Source organism: Pelodiscus sinensis, chromosome 14 (assembly GCF_052426305.1).
Source record: "Pelodiscus sinensis isolate ZL-2025 chromosome 14, ASM5242630v1, whole genome shotgun sequence".
Classification (NCBI taxonomy): Eukaryota; Metazoa; Chordata; order Testudines; family Trionychidae; genus Pelodiscus; species Pelodiscus sinensis.
This window is the reverse complement of record NC_143065.1, coordinates 27948756-27969424: the sequence shown is the minus strand read 5'-3', so window position 1 is coordinate 27969424 and position 20669 is coordinate 27948756. Positions and strand designations below refer to the sequence as shown.

The 20669-nt window shown below is 39.4% G+C and overlaps 1 long non-coding RNA gene across 1 annotated transcript; it reads right to left on the bottom strand.

The window, feature by feature from the left end:
* Positions 1–10803: 10803 nt before the first annotated feature.
* LOC149523599 (uncharacterized) lies at positions 10804–19461 on the bottom strand. Its single transcript, XR_016350629.1, has 3 exons — positions 19166–19461; positions 14153–14234; positions 10804–12724 (listed from the first exon to the last, which is right to left on the bottom strand). It is a non-coding gene; the product is annotated as an uncharacterized LOC149523599 (long non-coding RNA).
* Between the last annotated feature and the right edge of the window lie 1208 nt (positions 19462–20669).

The window sequence follows — 20669 nt, the reverse complement described above, 5'->3', positions numbered from 1 at the left end:
ACATAAACCCTCATCCTGCTCTCATTTACAATGGTATAGGTGAGAAGTAACTCAATGGAATCAGTAGAATTAACCGGGTAAGATAGCAGGATGTGGGTTTATTGCACAGAAATTCAAAGTATGCTACAATTCCCCTAAACTTCTGGCATAGTGCCTCAGACTAAAAGGTCAGAATAGTATATTGCATGTGAAAAGTAGAACTGGAGAATGTAAGCGGAAGAAATGCCCAGGGAAACGGCGGAATTTGCTATAAATTTTGAAGTGCAAATGTGAAGTGAAATCCTCTCCTGCAATATACATTCCAATGCAAGGCATTTGAAAGCCATAAGAAATCTGACACCTTTGCCTCTCTTTCACCCTTTGTCTCTCTCTCTCATTTCTACTCCTACTCTCATCATGAGGTGAACTGGTTTGATTCCCCTGGTGCCTAGAATCTGCTGTTCTCAGAAGAATAGATTCCTCTCTCTCTCTCTCTCTCTGAGTCTTACTACATCTCCATCCTCAGCTTTTTGTTCTTCTATCAATTGTGTTTTTGTCAAGGTTGCAACTTTTTCTTAGTGAATTAGGAAGCTGTGGAAGATCATGTTATTAAGGCAGCCCTAGAGAAGAAAGAGCTTTATTTTATTATGAACTAAGATAGCCCTGCAATTTTCCCCATGTTAATCCACCTTCAGGGCTCATCTTACTTAAAAAGGAGAGGAAGGTGGAGGATGGACTTTCCTGATGATTCTGGTCAGGGAGGTCAGTTGTGTGTCTATACTGGTCTCTCTGCTGAAACTATTAAACATTCCCGTTATGATGGGGGATGTGAGAAACTGGGCTCAGATCCAACAGACTTTTTTCACTTTACTCCCCACTTCCCAATTCCAAACCAGTGGCCTAGACATAGTCCTATTTCTTTCGTAGCAGCTGTACCAGCCAGACCTTCTAAAAAGGAAATTTTAAGTTGTAATCTGTTACTGCAGCCTATGCAGACAATGGTTATAAGAAACACCATTCCCACATCAAAGGATTCCTGGCATCTCCACTCTCAACCATGTGCCATACAGAAAAGCCCCTGGGTATCAAAACTATTATGGGACATGCCGCTCTGATGCTACTGGCACAGGCTACCAGATCGTGCACTTGGCTAGATCTCAGAGATCCGTCTAATCTTGATGTAGGGTGGCTAATTAGTCAAAGGAACCAGAAAGGTGAATATAAGTAGCACCTTCCCTCAGTATGTCCCCATAAAGGGCCTACTCCCAACGAGGATACCAAACCAGGACCTTTAAAACAATCACTAAAGTCCTTCACTCACTGAGGTTAATTCAAATTGAATTGCAGGATCAAATCCTAGCTCACAATGTAAAATCAAAATCTAGTACATATATTTTGTACTTGAGTGTGTTACTAATGAGTCATGATTATCCTGACAGTGCATAACTAAATTTTAAGATTTTCAATGAGGTTGGGAAAGGAATGATTTTGCTGCTTTATTTTCCATCTTCTGAACTTGAACTGGACAAATAGCAACCTCACTGCCCAAGCACTTGGTGAGCTTATTTCATTACAACTTTTATATAGTCCTCAGTTAAATTATATCATGTTCAAGCACTGACTGTTTGGACGATAACTTCAGTAAAACAAGTCAGGTAAACACATTTTCAGTGCTGAGTCAACAACATTGGATTTAGCATACAGACACTTGTGAAGTCATGGGAGAATTTGCACTCTGAATTTTAGTATCTGACAGACTGTTGTGGAAGGATAACAAATTTCCATATCCACCGCAGAACACAGGAAAGCCAGTTCAAAACTTGGCTCCTGTTTTGCACGAGTGGGGAATTAAAGGCATGAAACTTCTAGTTTATTCTTGGGAACCAGACAGAGACCTGAAAGTTGATGATCTTTCTAGCAGGAAATTGGTGTAGAGATAAATTTTGGGTATAGATCTATAGTTATTGCCTAGGTTTCTGACAGGAAGAACTGGACCAGAGCCCTGATAATTTAGTACAGGGGGAAAGGTCATGTATGATGTCCTGCAGGATTTTCCCCCTTTCTCCCATTCTTCCCACTAAACACAGGTGAAGTGCATAACTTTACTTGTTAAAGGAATGCAAGGATTAAGCATATTATATTCCACACAAGCTTCACATCAGCTGAACTCTGTATGTTATTCATTTTTACATGTACTATTAAAGCAGGGAAACTTTATGCATGTCAAATAGCAAAACAGGCATGAACACTGATATTTCCTTCATTTTATTTGGGTTCTTCAGCTGGAGCTGAAGAATGTGGAAGTGGATACAACCCATTTAGCTGATCATCTTTTCTTTTGATTTGCTTCCATTTCCTGAGTAATCTGAAATTGATTTATTTTTGTGGTTAATGATTCTTGCACAATCCAATAGACAGCCCAGCCCAGCTCTGTCACTCAGAGCTTTAAATCCACATTACTTCATTTAATCAGACATGCTGGAAATTACAAAGTGGAATTTAAGGACGTTTTCCATAACAATGAAGTTTGATATCTCCCCGTCGTCCCTGGAGTAATAAAGGACAGCAAAAAGCCCAAACTACTAGAGTATTTTGTGTTGAGTACCTTTCAGCAACTGACACGAAATGCTGTCAATTCTTTAAAAATCACACTTTGTCCCTTAGAGGCATAAAAGCTGTTCAGGAACATTTAACATTTTACTCCAACCCTTGTTTTTGCATGCATCGTTTTGTGTGTGAAGTTTTTAAGTTTTTAAATAATTAAGAGAGAAAAAAATGACAATACCATACATGGATGTCTTTTAGTAGAATCAATATGAACTCTCTCATCCAACCATCTTTATCAACAGAAAAAAAAAATCCCACCTTAGGGATAGATTGGGACACATGCAACATAATTATCTTGTCTCCAATCTGCTCCCCACTAGGAAAGCATAAAAATTACTGTGAGCTTACATTGATACTGCATACCACTTACCTTTGAAGCCTCAAATTCTCTGCCTCTAAAGAGTTCTGTTACCTCATATTTTTAAAAACACTAAGGTCCTGAGATAAGCATAAACAAGTGCAAAAATGTATTGCACATATTGTATTCATCTCAGCGGGGGCAGTAATATGGTAACAGTAATTAGTACACCACATAAAGGACAGGGAATGAAGAATATTGTATCCAGTGCAAATTACAAGTGTGTGGGGGGATTATTTAGGCACACAGTCCTGTAATTATCTATGCTGGCATTTATGCCAGGATATGAAGAGTTAGCACCAGTACTCCTTGGGGGGGGGGGGGGGGGAAATCTAATGGAATCTTTAATAATCACAGGTAGCCAGGTGTTTCACATCCTATGAAAGCAACACTTGCAGCTTCATTGTCCCTTAACATGCTATTTCAGGACTGAATTAGAGAAAAGCGCCAGTTAAGATATTGTCACTAGTTCCTGGAACAACTGAATTTATCCCTGGAGATTTCCTATCCACGAACTGAGTTAGCCTGAGCCTCCCACTCCTTAGCTGGCAATCACTGCTTGAAGCAATATGACTGGACTATCAGTGGCTTCTTGGTCCATTAATGTAAAAAAGAAGAAGTGGGGTTTCATCCATTTTCCCAAAAAGGGCCTCTTTTTCCGCCATACCAAACTGCATTTATCAGCAGTAATTACTTAAGGCCATTTACATTTCTTCTTTTGCAGCCTTTCACCAGTCCCATGCATATATACAGACTTTTGGGAGCATGCTGTGCCTCATTCTCATACAATTTGGAGGGGTACATGATCAATGGGAGGAAATAATGTGCCTAAGCTTCCTGTTGCTGAGGCTTAGCTTCACACTATGTATCTTGCGTGGGTGTCTCTCTCTCTTTCCCTCCCACTGTGGGGCTGGCTGGTACATTTTCACGGTGAACAACAGGTAGTTGGTTGGGCAACTGGATTCTGGGTTCTGCATCATTGCCTTTTTTAGAGATGTATTTCACTTTCCTCTTATTCATGTGCTTCAGTAGAGGAGTTCACCCAGATTCCAGCCACTCCCCGTCTTAGGAGTCTTTGTATTTCCTCCAGATACCCTTTTCAAAATGTTTACAGGGGAGAAGAACTGCCTATTTCACACCCTTGATTATAAACCTCAAATGACCGTCTTTGACATAGGCGCTACTGCTGCCGTTCCTCCCTGCTTCTTTCATTTCACCTCCCTGCTGCCTACACTAGAGTGAATAATGCTTTTTCCCCTGTTTGTTAATTTCACTGAATTAATGCAAGCCAGTTTTACAGACTCAGTCAGTTCACAGCGCTGAAATTCTTCTAGAATGCTGTGGAGGGTTAGTTAAAAGATTAACTGCAAGAATTAAGTGAAAAGGAAATGGCCATTTTTACACAGCAGAAGATACAGTTAGTATGAGCAGGATTTGTTTCAGCTTGAACAGAGAGCACAAATTATGCTTACTTCCTTTCTAGAAGGCCCAAACATGGTTTCACACCAAGTGACAGTGACAGTAATTAACGTAAAGGTTCCCTGGGGTCTTTTAACATCCTTTCTTAGCTTTTGATGGCTTAGACAGACACAACCTGTGTTCCCTTTAACTAGCAATATAACTAAGGGGGGAAAGCATTTAAACACAGCATTGAGTTTTCTTTAAACTCTCTAATGAGTTCTAGATAAAGCAGAGAAGCTTTTACAGAGGGTTTTAAGAAGCACTTTCTCCCCCTTCTCCCGCTCCCCTCCCTCCACACGCAATTGTTCTCCCAAGGGCAAAGTATTTCTGTCTTTTCATAGACATAGGAATTCTAAGAACAGCTTTAACAAAGCCCAAGAGCACTGTTTGTGTCAAAATGGGATCACATCAGAGATGTGCGGTATGACCACTTTTACCCTATCATCAGCTTGGTGCAGTTTGCTCTGTTTCTATTCGCATGTAAAATTAGGGAACGGATTTTTTTTTCATTTGTTTTATTTAATGTATTGATTTTTTTTTTTTATCACAGAAGACATGTTAACTTCTCAATGCTAATTCAGAATTACTAGTCCGCGCAAATGGTGCACTCGTGTGTCCTTTCACTTGAATTAAGTCACTCCTAATGTGGGCACAGGGGTCTTGATCTATCTATTGATTCGAGCAGGGGACTGGAAAATGGTTGTGCCACTGACTGATTGACAAGTCACTTAGCCTCTCCGTGCCTCAGTTTACACATCTGCTAAATTGGGAAATAATCAGACACCTTAGCTAAGCACTTTAGTTCTCTCTGACGAATGGTGCTGTGTAAGTATACCACATTGTTAAAGGATGTGGCTACATTTACTTCCAGCTTCAATTTTGATTCCTTCAGTATAGGACCATCAAACACCCAGTCTGGCAGCAAGAGCCATCCTAACTGATTTAAAGCATTACTAAGACTTCAAAGTTAAGCACTCAAAAGGTTGGAAATGACACAATTAGGATTGCCTGTGCATTCTTAGCTTAGCCTCCTTGTATGTATACATTTGGATACCCTCTTTAGTTGCACAGTCACTTATTTTCCCCCACACACACAAAACCTACCCTGATTCTGCAATGAACTGTGCATGGTGGAACACACCTACCCCCATAATGGGCAATAGCAGGATTCCTGCCTGAAAGTTTAGCTACTAAGACTGAGAGTACATTATGTACGGTCTTTGTGCAAACTGTCATTGTTAGAAGTGGAATATCCTGCTGGTGCATTGAGGGTGATCATGTCCCTGACTTCTTAGCCCCCTCCAGTCCATCCACTGCAATTAAAACAAAACAAAATAAACACGCATAACTTTGCCCTCTCTGCAGGAGTGTGACAGCCTCTCTCCGTAGAGTTAACACTGCATTGCATTATATTCGACTGTGCCACTCTATATACAATGTAATGTGGTGCAACAGCTTACATGCTAAGACCACCAGCCATATTTCTGATCAGATTCTGAATGCTCAGGTTAGAACAACAGTTTTCCAATAGTCGAGAAAAATATGTAATTATTTAAATCGCCGCTTCATTTTGCTATGTCTACAAAGCTCATCTACATGGCTCTGTCGACGGAGCCATGTAGTGTAGACATACCTTAAGAATACCAGGTGCCTCGCAGAAATTTGAAAGACAGATTCTCCTGCCAGAAAAGGCCACATTCATGCAACCAATTAAGTATGTGAGTAACTTTAATCCCATGAGTCGTCTCATTGATGTGCACAGAAATACTCAGGCATTTAAAGTTATCAATGTGTTTAACGGTTGCAAGATCAGGGCATGAGATATCCAGTACTATGGCCTACACTTTAAAAAAAATTGCTAGTAATTTTGGGTGCCTAACTTAAGACATCTTTTAAAAATCCCTTATTTTCAGAAATGATGAGCACCAGTTCTCTGACGATCAGGCCCTTTTAAGATATCTCAATTTGGGTACCCTAGCATTCAGGCACCTAATAGCTACTTTTGAAAGTGGAAGCCAATAAAACAAATGAGAGCAAGTAATGGGAATTAAAGGAAAGGGAGCATGAGGACTGACAGTAAAATCATGAGATTGTTTAGATTACGATCCCCTCGTGGTGTTGTAGAGGTAGAGAAGAATTTGGCATCATTATGATATGAATACATGCAGCATCACACATACTTCAAAATACTCCATTCAGCCTAATTCTGCAATTTTCACAGAAAAATAAATGACCGTTAACTTCAATAGGAGTTTTGTTTGCACAGACAGTGCAAGATCAAACATTACATTTGCTGCCAGCTTTTTAATGGTAAAGCACCAACGCATGTTCTAATTTATTTTCCATACAGTCTACCCTATTAAACACTAACTATAAATTCCACTTAGTTTTTTTTAATATGACTTCATATTACAGTGTATTGGTTTGGGAAAGATGGTGACATCATATCTAAACTATTCATTCTACATTTGCTAATTGAAAGAAGTTGCCAAAATCTTTCAGAGACATATTGCAGCAATATGACTATTTCTCTAACCAATTAAGGATAGAGATGAAAAGAAGTTGCCATTTTCAACAGGGTTTAACTATGCATCTGAACTTTAATATAAAAAGCCTCTCTGAGACACTAATGAAACTGTAGAAGACAGAAAAACTGGCTAACATATTCAGAATTGTTGTAGCCATGTTAGTCCCAGCATGAGAGAAGGTAGGTGAAATATCTTTTATTGGACTAGCTTCTGTTGGTGAGAGAGAGGTTTTCAAGCTTACCCAGAGACCTGTAAAAGAGCTCTGGAAGTGTGAAAGCTTCTCTCTCTCACCAACAGAAATTGGTCCAATAGCAGACATTACCTGATAATGTGGTAACTTAGCTGTGAGATCAAATGAAATAAGTGATACCACAGATATCTTTGCTGCATCCAACATTTGGGTTTAGACAAGAAAAAGGCAAGCCATGGCAGACTGTCTGACATCTGGGTCACCATCCTGCACTGTGACCTACACATAAAGACTGCAGCACCCACATGGACCCCAGTGTCTTCAGTGGGGTTCTGCACAGGCACAGCAGTCAGTCCACATGGAGTACTTATTTCCACATTCTCCCAAGAAGCCTGATTAAGTTACACAATGCAAAGTGTGATGAGCCTGATGCTAATAAAATGGATTTTTAAAATGCAGATGTTTAACAACTAAAAAGTCATACGAGAGAAGGCACAGAGTTACAATATGAAAGTGTCTTTCTCTGTAATTTATTTCATGTACTGGAAAAAAGTAAACACCAACATTAAAGGTATGATGCAATGGAAGGTCTGTAGCAATTAATTAGTTTTGCCTTGAATACTCAGACCTTCTCTCTTCTTTGGTGGTGGTCAAAGCCACAATTTTCAGCAGAGCATCAGTTCCGCTAGATATTGCCTCCAATTTTCAGTTTTGCTTTTGCAGGATTAAGTCAGGATTGTTTCCATCGCACGATGAACCTTTGGTCTGACCCAGTACGGCCATTCTTATGTTCTTAAGAGGTTCAAATTCATCCAGTGTAGAGAACAGTATAAGGCCTGTGCACCACTTATGACTTACTTTGAGGTCTTCAGAGCTAGTTTTCTGCATAGAGTTAAGTTTTCCCAAAAATCTGGAAGATCTTCCAGACTCTAAAACATATAAGAGGTTAGAGGTTTTTGGGCTTTTAAGTGAAAAATATTTACCGTTTTTTTTAGGAGGGGGGGCCTTAAAGTCAGTGATGCCTATTGTGAAAATGGCATAAGGAGGACTGCCAGCTGATGCAGAAAAAAATAGCATTGATCCATGTCAGCAAGATCTTTTCCTCAAGGGATGGGGATTATTAAAAAGTAAAATATGTCGACATAAGGAGAAAAGGTAAACAGAAACCTCCCCAGCTTGGGGTTCCATTCAGTGTGAAGCCCAAGATTCCTGCCTTCACACTCAAAAGCAGCCAATTAATAGCCCTTCCCAAGAGCAAATCCAGGTTAACTCCTTCTTCACTGGAGACCAGAAAGCACTTCCTATCCCAGCAACACACACTTGTACCAACTACATGCAATTGCTCGACCTTAAGCAAATCCTAACATTTGTACATTGACTTTTATCGTTTCTTTATGCTGTTTTAAGTAGTAATGGTATTTCTTCCTAACATGCCTTACAAACATAAAAAAGTTCAACTCTCTACTCCCTCAGATAAATGAGACTACAAGAATATTTTTTAAAATAGTAAATGAAACCAGATATTCCAGCAGGAATAAGAAAAAGGTAAATCTAATGACTTTTTCAGTCCTGAGATTGCAGGGGCAGAATACTTTATGGTTTCCTGGGGAGTGCTGTGTCACATTCCATAATCTCACAATTCTTTCAGTACACTCTGGATGAAACATGTGTCTGGTCTAGCCAGGGATAAATGTTTTACTTTGGGCTTCTACTAGTTAGGAAATGCCCCAAGTTTCTGGTAAGTTTTTATGAAAAACACAAGCAAGTGTTCAAGACTATTCTAAGCTCAAATGTATTAATTTTGCTGGTTTGAATCAGATGTGCAGAGAATGGATCGTGCATGATTTGGGTAAAGGGATTGCCTTTATAAAATCCTACAGCTTTTTAGAGTTCCTAGGTTAACTCAAGGGCTGAAACCATAACAAGCCACTTCAGATTCCAAAGAATAGAATTTGTTGGAGCTCTACACATCAAGTCTTCAGCTCAGCTCTCTCATCTTAAACCAAATAATTGATTAATAACCTATGAAATTTTGAATTAAAAAAGTAGGCTTCTTTTTTAACAAAGTGTGATAGATTATTCAAGGATTATATATTTTTCTTACTACAAAAGAGTGTAGTAAATTGCTGAGATTTCATGACTTAGTCCCATAGCTAACTGGACTAAGTCTGGATTTGGAGAGTGAGCAATGCAGTCAGGGGAGACCTAGGTAATCAGTCAGTTATACCTCTTCTGAGTGCTCTTTCTTGTAGGCATCTGAATATGTTGCACATTTTGTGGAACTCTATTACTAATTACCTGTAATATATAGATGAGAGATGGAGCTAAAAAGTGACTAGTAGATAAGAGAAACTCTTTGCTCAGGAAGATCTTGCACAACTTAATAAAAGGTTCAAAAATAGAGAAGCTCATGAAACATCCAAGAACTTTAGAACAGCCCTTTAACCATTAGACTGAAAGAAAGAAGCATAATCTAGAAATTTGATCATAGAGTAGAGATTCAGGAATTTCAGCATTTTAATCCTCATTTGTCCATGGACCACTTCAGCCTTGATGAATGACCTGCCTTCCTTGGTTTCCCTCATGTTCAGAATGGCAACAACAACATTCCCCAAAACCATTTTTATGTGAATTAATGAGGTTGTAGCATACTGTAATACCAATATGTAATTGCTTGTAGTGCTATTCATATTTACAGTGCTTATCACAGGCTGTACATGTGTGTATGAATCACTTGAGATATTTCTATTGCAGTCCATTAAAACTATAAAGCGCTGCTAATGAGCAGCTGAATGCTCTGCATAGAGGAACCGGACTGGTTTAAATTCAGTGATATAAAACTACCACGTGAATTGATTATCTTCACTTTACCTCCAGAAAAGAAGACGACGACAGTTTTGTTGCAGTCTACTAGAAAAGTTTTGTGCCTCACTAATGAGAAGAAGAATTAGGTTTCGGCTAGACTTGTGGGTGGTTTTCAAGATACTTCCGGTATCCTGAAAAAAAAACTGCCACATTCAGGGAACACGTTTGCTCTTCTGCTTTTTTTTGTGGAAGAGCAAATGTGCTCTTTCGGAAGCCCCTCTATTCCTTGTTCTACAAGGAAGAAGGGGGCTTCTGAAAGAGGGTTTTTTCCCAACATTTGGCCCAGTCTAGACGGGACAAGTGTCAGAAAAGCCTCTTCTGACAAAAGAATCGGAAAAAGGTACTTAAAACACAGAGTGCATTTTCCATACCTTTTTCTGAAAAAAAACTTGTAGTTTAGCCGTACCAGAAAGAACATTCTGATCTTAAATGCAAGTCCAGAAAATCTAACCATTTAGAACCTGTGAAGCTTTTCAGATCAAGTGGACCTGATGAATGTCTTCTCTCAGGGTACTCCATGCCCAAAACATTGACAGCATAGCAGGAATCATACTTTCTTGATTCTGGAATAAGTTTGCTAGAACTGGGGAAAAGGGCACAATATTTGCTTAGCTTTTGTTTGGGGATGCTGGAAGTTCATGGAGTCACAGTTCTGGAAATGATAAATACAACAGTTCAGTTAAGTGCAGCAACGACAACCGAGTTTAGCCAGGCTGCTCTCTTGGTAGGTCTTTGTTCTGCCCTCAAGAGACCATATATTGCAAGTAACTGATGAGAGCCTGAGACACATGCAGCTCCCTTTGGCTTCGGTGGGAGTTATGGGAGGCAAGCATTTTTTAAAGTCAGGCAGACCAAAGGCATGACCTTTCATATTTCAATTCTAGATTTTAATTGTTTTTAAGAATCTGTACAAAGCACTGGGAATAAGAAAAAAAAACAGATCCAAACAAGTTCTGCTGTGTATCTATATATCACACATTTATAACCTAGGGGAAAATATTCCCTTTTACTGTAACAGGATTACTTCCTTCCAAGTTTGGAAAAAGACAAATTTCACACAATGCATCAGTCAGTTACTTTAAGAAGGTGCTTTGTGTTCCAGAGGTAGCATGAATAAATTATTACATGCAGTTGCTATGGCAGCTACTAATTTGTTATTGAATAATAGAGTTAAATGTGTTTAAATAGCTATAAAACTTGCCCTCAGAGCAGTGTTAGAAACACACACCATTGTCATTCCCTCTTTACTTTTTAAAATGTGTGTGTATTTCAACTAAAAATAGCATGTTCCATCTTATGTCCATCTTTCTTGCAGTTACATTTCCTCAGGCAAAGCATCAACTCTATGCAAAAGAGGTGGCTTACCATAATAAACTCCATGCTGTCTCTAGACAGAGGACCACCACAAATCCTTTAGTATTGCAAATATCCATTTTGATAAGCATTTTCTCCACAAGAGATTTCAAAACAAAATTTAACTGGTCTAAATAAACCATTAACAAAATACCTGCCAAATATGGAATTCCTGCCAAATTATATCCCAATCCTAATTAAAAAGCCCAGATAATTCACTGATCTTTATAATCATGAATTTTTGGAACTTTTGCTTCAGGGTTTAGCATAAGAGTCATAGATTAAACGTATTTCAAACACACACACATAAACCCTATAAAGTTGTTTCATTCAATGCTTAGCAGAAAAACCTCAATTCTAAAAAAAAAGTTTTCAAATTTAACAAATAAAAAAGAACCTAATTCTAAACCAGTGACAATCCTAGACTTTAACAATGAAGTAAAGAATCTATAATTCTCTTTAATTTGGCCTGATGTGAAGGCTTTATTTTGTGATCATTTTATTGCATATACCAGGATGAATAATGGAATTTTAGAAAGAGAACCCCTATTGAGTCAGGCTTCATTGACATCTGACTGGTAGTCGAAAAGCCTGGGGAGAGAGTCCAAAGCAATGCATCACAGCCTCCCAGCAGGTCATTAAGGCATTAGCCAATTAGAAAGCAGGGCTACTGAGTGACATTGTTCACAGCAGAGCAAACATAATTGATTTTTATTTCAACAGGCAAGAGAACCTCCTTACTAAAGAGCTTTAGCATAATTTCTTATTTAGGAGAGGTTTAAAGAGATTTGTGTTGGAGTATTTAATTCCAAACCCTGGGACAGTCTCTGGCAATGTGTATAAATTAAGGGACAGTTGACTTCACTCATTGATATTCAAAATAGAGACTCACTGTTGCTCAAAAGTAGCATGAAGTTTTCTGAGTGATGGCATCCAACACCAGCTGTGCGGGGGCACAGATCTTGTACTCTCACAACTTTTAAATAGTTTATGTAGCTATTAGCAAGCTGGATTCCAGTTTAAGGGCTACTTTCCTATGCATTTTAATATACTATACAGGGTATAAACAACTACTCCTTAAAAGCACCACGCAGATGGTATTTTTCTCTAAAGACTTCACCACAATTAATCTCCCTCTTTCTGATTTCACTGTCTATCAATTGGTTATTTTCACTCTTACTGTATACTAACACCACTTGGTGGGAATGTTTCTCAGTGACAGCATGCCTGCAGCAATGAAACTCCAAGAATGAATAGCAGCTTCAGTCATCCCAATTTTCAGTATGTTAAGAGCATCTGCCTCCAAATGATTAGACTATCCTTTTTAAGGAAGCCTCATTTTCCTTTACATAAGATGACGGGAACACTTTTTTCCACTGCAGCCTGACAAAAAGTTAAAGGAATATGCAGAGATAAGTAATAAACGTTAGTATCTTTACAATCACAATACTCAATGTAATGAACACTTAATTAAAAATAAGCATTCTTAATATAATTTAATTTGCAAAACAGGATCGGTTTTTTTGGATAAGGCCTTTCCTGTCCTGTTTGTATTGTATTAGTCTGCAGACGAACAAATAACTGGGAAATTCTATAAAATCCTAACTTCTCATGACCCAAAGCAGCACAAAATTTTTTATTGGAAATACTTGCAGATTACTATTGAGCAAGTACATATACTGCAGACTTGGAAAATACATGTATTCCACACAGTTCAGCCAGCCAAATGAATCACTTCTAAAAAAAAATCTCAGCTGCAAAGGCTGCAGTGCAATCCAAGGATTGAACAGTATGTATTCAGATGATATCTAAGTCATCTGTCTCTAATATTCAGAATTTTCTACCAAGCTTGTCAATTTCAGTTTCAATGGGTTAAGTACCTCTCTCAGTGCACAATTATAGTGCATTCTAGGAGATTCTGCAAACCCAGTCGTGCCCAATGTAATAGTGCTAAGAATATTTGAACCCTTTCAGCTTGTTTGCATCCAAAAGGACAATAAAGTGATTCAGGCTTAAACTAGTATTGAACCTTTAAAAAAAGTGATTTGTGCAGATAGCACAGCTGATAGAATCATTATTAACAGTCTGGAGCACAAATGTGTGGAAAAAGTGTGTTGCAAACAGTGTGGTAGATTGGTGAATTTCTTTCATATAGTTATGTCTGCAGCTGTATGCAGCTACACATGAGCAGCAGCAGTAGTGCATGAATGCGCTAATGTGGGTGGAGTGAAGAGAGAATAGGGGGGCCACAGGAAAATGCACTATTGTATCTAGACGGGTTAATTACATGGTTTACTTCTGGAATAAATTGGGATTTTGCTTAATAAAAATAGCCAGTATTTTGTGTTGTGTCAGAGTGTACGGCTATGTGATGTGGAGTTAAAGGGCCAGATGTGGACATGTCCTGGGATATGTATTAGCTGAAGAAATATTTAAGTAAGTGAGTTAATTTTAGTTCATGAAATCACCTTCATATTGCTATGGTGAGCAACATTAAAATGTTTCTGGCCCTTGATTTCATAAATATAATAGAAGATACTTTCCTTAAACATTTCTTGACCAGTGTAACACCAATAAAAACAGAAGATGGTTTTAGAACTTACCAAATGCTTTGATGAATGAATAGAAAGTTATATTATACTTCCCAATTATCTTAAAAATACGTGTTCAATAAAGAATGTATGAGACAGCTGTCCATTTCTCTTGAACAGAATAATCAAATTCCCTTTGATATACTTCATACTAAATTCATACTTAGACACCGGACTGAAAGATTAACACTATTACTACCAAAGAAGTTCTAATACTCACCTGGGAGGTCACGACCATACTTCACACTCATATACGGCATGTAGTGCTCTGCAAACACTTTGCAAGGCTTCACAACAGCCCTCTGAAATACACAAACACATGCACACAAAATCACTGCTGTAATTCACAGGTGTGGAAATGGAGATTTAAAGACATTAACTGACCTACCCAAGCAGCATAGTGGTCTGATAGCTTAAGCAGCAGCCTAACAGTCAGAAGATCTGCCTTCCAGTCTTAGTTCTGATTATGCCCAAATATTTATATTACCATTGTGCATAGAAGACCATGTCACAGACCAAGACCCTATTGACCTGGGCACTGTACAATCATAACAAAACAATGATCCCAGGCCCCAAAAGAGCTTATAGTCAACATAACATGAAACCATGACAAAATCCTGTTTCCCCATCTACCTAACTATAAAATACTGTGAGAATATGAAGCATGATCCAGGACAGCCAGTGACAGAGCTGAGACTAGAACAGAAGCACTTCTGGCTCACAGCCACATGCTTAATCAACCATTAGACCAGGGTAGGCAATCGTTTTTGATGGCGGGGGGGGATGGGGGGTCACTCCAAGATTTTTGTAAGTAGTCAAGGGCTGCACTTTTCTATGGAGGAGGTGCGGGGTCTGGGAAAGAGGTTGAGTACAGAAGAGAGCCTGTGGTAAGGGACTGGGGTTCAGGAGAAAGTGTGGGGTCTGAGAGGGAGTTTGGGTGAAGGAGGGGATTGTAATCTGGGGCAGGAGCTTTGAGTGCAGGGTCTAGGAGGGGGTATGAGTGTAGGATATGATTTTGGGCTGGGGATGGGTGTAACAGGGGGTGCAGGATCTGGAAGGGAGTTGTGACCTGGGGAAGGGGCATGCAGCGGGTTTGGGTGGTGGCCTGGGGCAGGGAGTTGGGGGAAGGGAGGGGCTAGGGTGGCAGAGGCAGGCTAAGGCTGGGAGATGCTTACCTAGATGGCTCCCAGCCAGTAACCCTGAAGTACTCAGAGGCAGACTTCCTGCTCGCCATAGTTCCAGACTGTTCAGAATGGCTGACTGCTCCCTGTGGCTCTCTGCTGTGGGTGCCCGGGGGAAGGAAAGGCTTCTTGTGCTGCCCCCACCTCCCAGCAAAATTTCTCAGCTCCCATTGGCTAGTTTCTGGCCAACAGGAGTTGAGAAATTTTGATGGGGGCAGGAGCAGTACACAAAGCTGCCCCTTTCTCCCAGCAGCTCAGAGCAGAGAGCCACAGGGAGCAGCCAGCCGCTTAAAGCAGGGTGGGGCTCTCTGAAGTGGCTAGCTGCTCCGTGCCTGAGGGTTCCAGAGGTTCTGTCAGGCCAGATTGGGCCCACAGGCCATATTTTGCCCACCCCTGTACTAGACCATGTGGTACTGTCACCATCACCTCTTCTTCCTCCTTCAGCATTTCCTCCCCAAAATACCATAAGTGTATTTTTGAATAAAGGTGGCCTTTTGCTACTTTGCAGCCATTCCAAAAGCAAACAATGGCTGCATGAAATTTTTTATTTATCTGACCATTTCAAAACTTCATAAAACTGCATTAAGTGAATGAAATCAGAAACAAGCGCTATGGGCAAAACACATTAATTGTTAATCCACCTCTGTAGCTCACTACATACTTTAGAAAACCTGCAGCCTTCTCAGATGTGTAATTTAGAAACTGGAACTTACATTTAAAGAAGATGAGTTTAATGAAATGTAACTAAAAGGCCACATTACATGGAAGGAAAAAACACACACGTTCTGCTCCTCAAGTGAAATAGGATAAAACTGGGGAAACTAAACCAAATTGTTTTTCTAATCAAACTCCATTATTGAAGATATACCTCATATCCTGATTGTTTTAATTCACAGGGTGTATGTGTGTGAGAGAGAGAGAGAAGAATCCATATACAAAGACATACAATTCAACAGACGCTTGTTGAATGCATGTAGTAGCTTTGGTAAGCAATCAATTTATTCCTAAAATATGCTTTTACTACCACCACCAGTCTCCCCCCACTTTTTTGGCCAGGTGAGGTTTTAAGCAGATTTACGAAGCATTGTTAGGAGTGACAAAATTGGTGCATAGTAGATTTATGCCAGGTCAAATAACAACAGTATATTTTACCCACTATGCCTTAGTATTTTATTACTCTTTTATCAAATATTCATACAAGCTCATCTCTGCTCTTGCAAATAAAAATATTCTTTTAATGGGTTAATTAATCTGTACAACGTGTATTTAAGTAGTTTTCATTTTATGTCTAGAACTTCAGTGTTGTAAGCTTCTGAAACAGTACTGTTTTAAGAAAAACTTTGTCAAACAAGAATGTACAAATTATGTTGGCCTATTTAACTCTACAAGGAGAGGACACCAAGGGTGCGTCTATACAGCATCCTCACCTCAAAATAAGCTTCGCAATTTGCTCAAACACTATTGATACTGATGGCAGTCTCTCTTATTTTCAATGGATTTTGGGCTAGGTCCGTAAGTACCTTTATTCATGCAACGAGTACTACAAAAAAAATAAAAGATTAAATGGGCATATTCATATGAGAAAAAAATGCATGTGTGTGTCAAGTACTTGCAAGGTTACATCCAAATGATTTCAGGCAACAACAAAACAAATCCAAGATTTTTACAGAATATGCATATTGCATGAGAAGAAGAATCCTTAGCTTCTATGCAGTACATTCAACAAATAATGGATTTCTGGAATGACAAATTTTTCTTTAAAAATGGGAAGAGGCAAAACATTGTAGAAAAGAAAGAAAAAACAAAACAAGGAAATTAAAACACTGTTGCCAAGAAATGGGCCACCTAAATATTTTCAAATCTGGCCTCATTTTGTAACTGAAAGGGTACGTATAAACAGCACTGTAACTCCAAAGAAGATACGCAATTTGTGTAGCTCAAATTGCATATCTTATTTCGATGCTATTTCAAAAGAGCTTATTTCATCACTTGGCACTGTCTACACAGCACTGCATTTCAAAATAAAGCGCTATTCCAAAACGTCCGTTACAGGGACATCGGAATAGCAAGCCCAAAATAACGGGCTTGCTGTGAAGACACAGGATAGCTATTTTGGGATACTCCAGTATCCCGAAGTAGCACTGCAGTGTAGACATAGCCAAAGTGCTCTAGGTTTATACAGTTTATATGAATGGCTAGCATAACAGGTCAGGACTCACTTCTGTGGCACCTCCTGTTGATCTTCTTGGGAATTAGCTCTTCAGCCTAGGAGCACCTTCTGCTGACCGGTGTTTTGCCCTCAGTGATGGTCTTCTGAGATACTGCAGGCCCTGAGTCCTCATGGTGCCCTTCCCTCCTAGTATTGCTGTGCCCTGCATTCTGGGTCCTCCACTCCCAGGGAACCCCAATTCCCCTGTACTGCACCTGCCAGTCATCATCTAGCCCCTGCCTCAGGGGAAAACTGCAGTCTGAAATGGCCACTCATCATTGGCAAAGGTGTGGACCTCTGCTGCCTTCTGCTTCCCTGGCTGCCTCCCTGCAGCCTTAGTACTGAGGCCTTGAGAGCAAGCCTGGGAGTTTTCCTGGCCAGAGGGCTGGCAGAACTAAGGAGCTTTCTCCTCATTACTCTGTCTCAGGAAGTCTCTGTAAGCTCCCTGACAGCCAGGTCCCTCCTGCTCCACAGCTGAAGCAAGAGCGTGTGCCTCCTCTCCAAAAGCCCTTATTTATACTCCCCCTATTAATACAGCCCCAACTGGGCCCTAATTGGCTGCTATATTCCACAGCTGCTTGCTCCACAGCCAGCCCACTCCCAGGGCAGAATTTAATCCTTTGTAGGGCCAGTGCAAGGCAGATGCCCTGTCAATTAGAAATTTTCATCTTTATTGCCAGATGACTACATCAGAGAGGGTTTCCCTACCCCACAAGTATTCATCCTCTCTAAACTGTTCATGCCCCTGGTGCTTTCCCTCCCACAATATTTATGAACAACTGGCACAAATATTGTGTGGAAGCACTGAGATTTAAGCAAATCAAGAAGAATTTTTTGGAACACAAGTATTCACAACATTATGCTCATCAATTGTTTGTATTACCATGGCAACTAGGAGTCATCCTGGACCACAACCCCATTGTCCTATGGGCTGTACCAATAGTATAAAAAGACCCCAGTTTAAAGCGCTTACAATCAGCTGCTTGATTCTAAGGTTGTGCTCATCCAATCATAATCATACCTTGTAACTATAATATCCATTAATTTACAGACCAAGAATTATTCGGCAAATACTTTCAAATAATGAATACTTTCGTGAAAATTCCTACAGGCTTCCAGACAGTTTGTGATCAGAAAAGAGGTACAATTCTGATGAATTATTCATTATGATATATTTTACCATCTCTAATTATCACACATGAATTACTGATAATTGCCAGTGAAATCTGACAACTGAAAACATATCTGTCCTCCCATGCTTATACATCTTAATTTTTCCTCCTTCAGCAACTAATTCTCAAATTATTAACTCTGCCAGGTGGTTTAGGAGACAGCTTGTATGAAAGATGCTATTCAAAATAAAGTTGCACTGTAGACTGCAGTACTTTAAGAGCTCACCTTTACAAATTATATAAGAGATCCACACCTAGAACTGCCTCAGTAAGAACACTAGGACTAAAGAATATATCTTCTGAAATTAATGTATCTTTTTGGCTAGGGGTCACCTAAATAAAACCACATTTCTATATAATCATTTCATAAGCACATCACACAGCCTTATTTAAAATTGGAAGAGAACAGTAGAAACCTGTACGGCTTTTAAATTGAACAACTTCCAGGTGCAAAGAGAATAGAACTTAACACTTGGATGCTTTTATTCCTGAGAGTGTAAGGTTTCGCCTTCATTTTATGACTGCAGATTTGTGTGTTGCATCACACCCTATAACAGATCACCAATGATCTTAGTTTATTGTTTTATTTTATTGACTGCATGTTTTATTCAAGCTAATATACACCATGACGGTAAGCAATAACATCTCAATTATACCACTAGTACTCTTACCTTTCTTGTAAGTGGTGGGCCTCTGATCTTCCCTTTATTATATCCACATGCTAATGTTAAAAAGGAAGAGGAGAGAGGGGAAAAATAAATCAGACCTGAAACAGTCCTTTTAAAGAATTAAACTGGAAAGATTCCTTTCCCAGGTAATCCTCAAAGCTAAATAAAAGCTTTCCGGCACACAGTATTTATTTATAGTGTGGGCAAACAACCAAATCCCTAGATAATTATTGTGTAGAAATGGGTGTGAACCACAAAGTTCAAATCTAGATACAAACTTCAAAGTTTGACAGCAGTTGGATCTGTTACTCTGCTTGTGACCTATTTCTATATTGATTCCCCCTGTTGAAGAGTAAATATATGTAAGTAATATGATAAATATGCAAGCAAATAACTGGTAACCATTGCTGATTCTGCTGTCGCTGATTCAGTTCCTTGGACACTAAAGCTTGTTTTACTGAGAAAGGGAATGTTGTACAGGACAGAGTTGGGAATTTTAATCTCAGCTCAAAAAAAAGCCATTGGATCTTTAGCTTTCACCGGGACAGCAACAACAAACAGGAAGACTGGTTACAGATTCACATCTCATCTGAAGGATGCATGCAGCATCAATATTGGGTGCGAACTCAAGTGCCGAGAAAGGACTTGACAGTGAAATATGACTTTTTGGCCCAGTGACAAGCATGTCACACACCTATTGATACTTTATGCACAGAGAGAGTCTCTCCAACTAATGGACACACTTGATTATTGTAAGTCAAATTCTTCCTAGACAGGTTAATTTACAAAGTTTTTATAGCCCTTGCCAGCATAGTATGCAAGATCCTCCAATACATTTAGGGTTTCATTCTCACAACAACAGTTTGAGGTAAAATAGTATTAGTCTACACATATAGATGAGGAACTAAGGCATAATCCTGGTAACACTTCAAAGTGACATTTATTAAGTCTTTAATACTGATTGAACCTCTCTAGTCTGGCACTCTTTGGACCGGCAACATCTGTGGTCTATCATGATTTTAGATAGCCAGATGTTCAGATGATGGGTGTGACCAAGTTTTCCATGGTCCCATAAAGTGTGTTTACTGCAAACTGTGTTCTGTTCTGTAATTTAGCTCTAATTTACCCTTAAATGACTTCTAAGAGCCCAGCAAGCAATGGAAGTGTTGGTAATGCTGCTAGATAATACTGACCTACTGTGGTTCAGCAAATTCTCTGGTTCAACACCAGTTAGGTCAGTGTTTCTTAAACTGTGTTCCATGGGACACCAGTGTGCCACGACACAGCCAGACTGTGGAGAACAGAGTTCAAAATGGCTGCCATTAAAGGGGCAGGCAACCTTTTTTTTTGGCTCAACAAAAAAATCTTTGGTGTTCCTCTTAAAAAAAATATCGTTTGGTGTTCCTCAGTCTTAAAAACTTTAAGAAATACAAAGTTAGATGCTGACTAGAGGGTGCCAGACTAGAAAGGTGGAACCTGTGTGGCCAAATTATTTATACTCCATAGT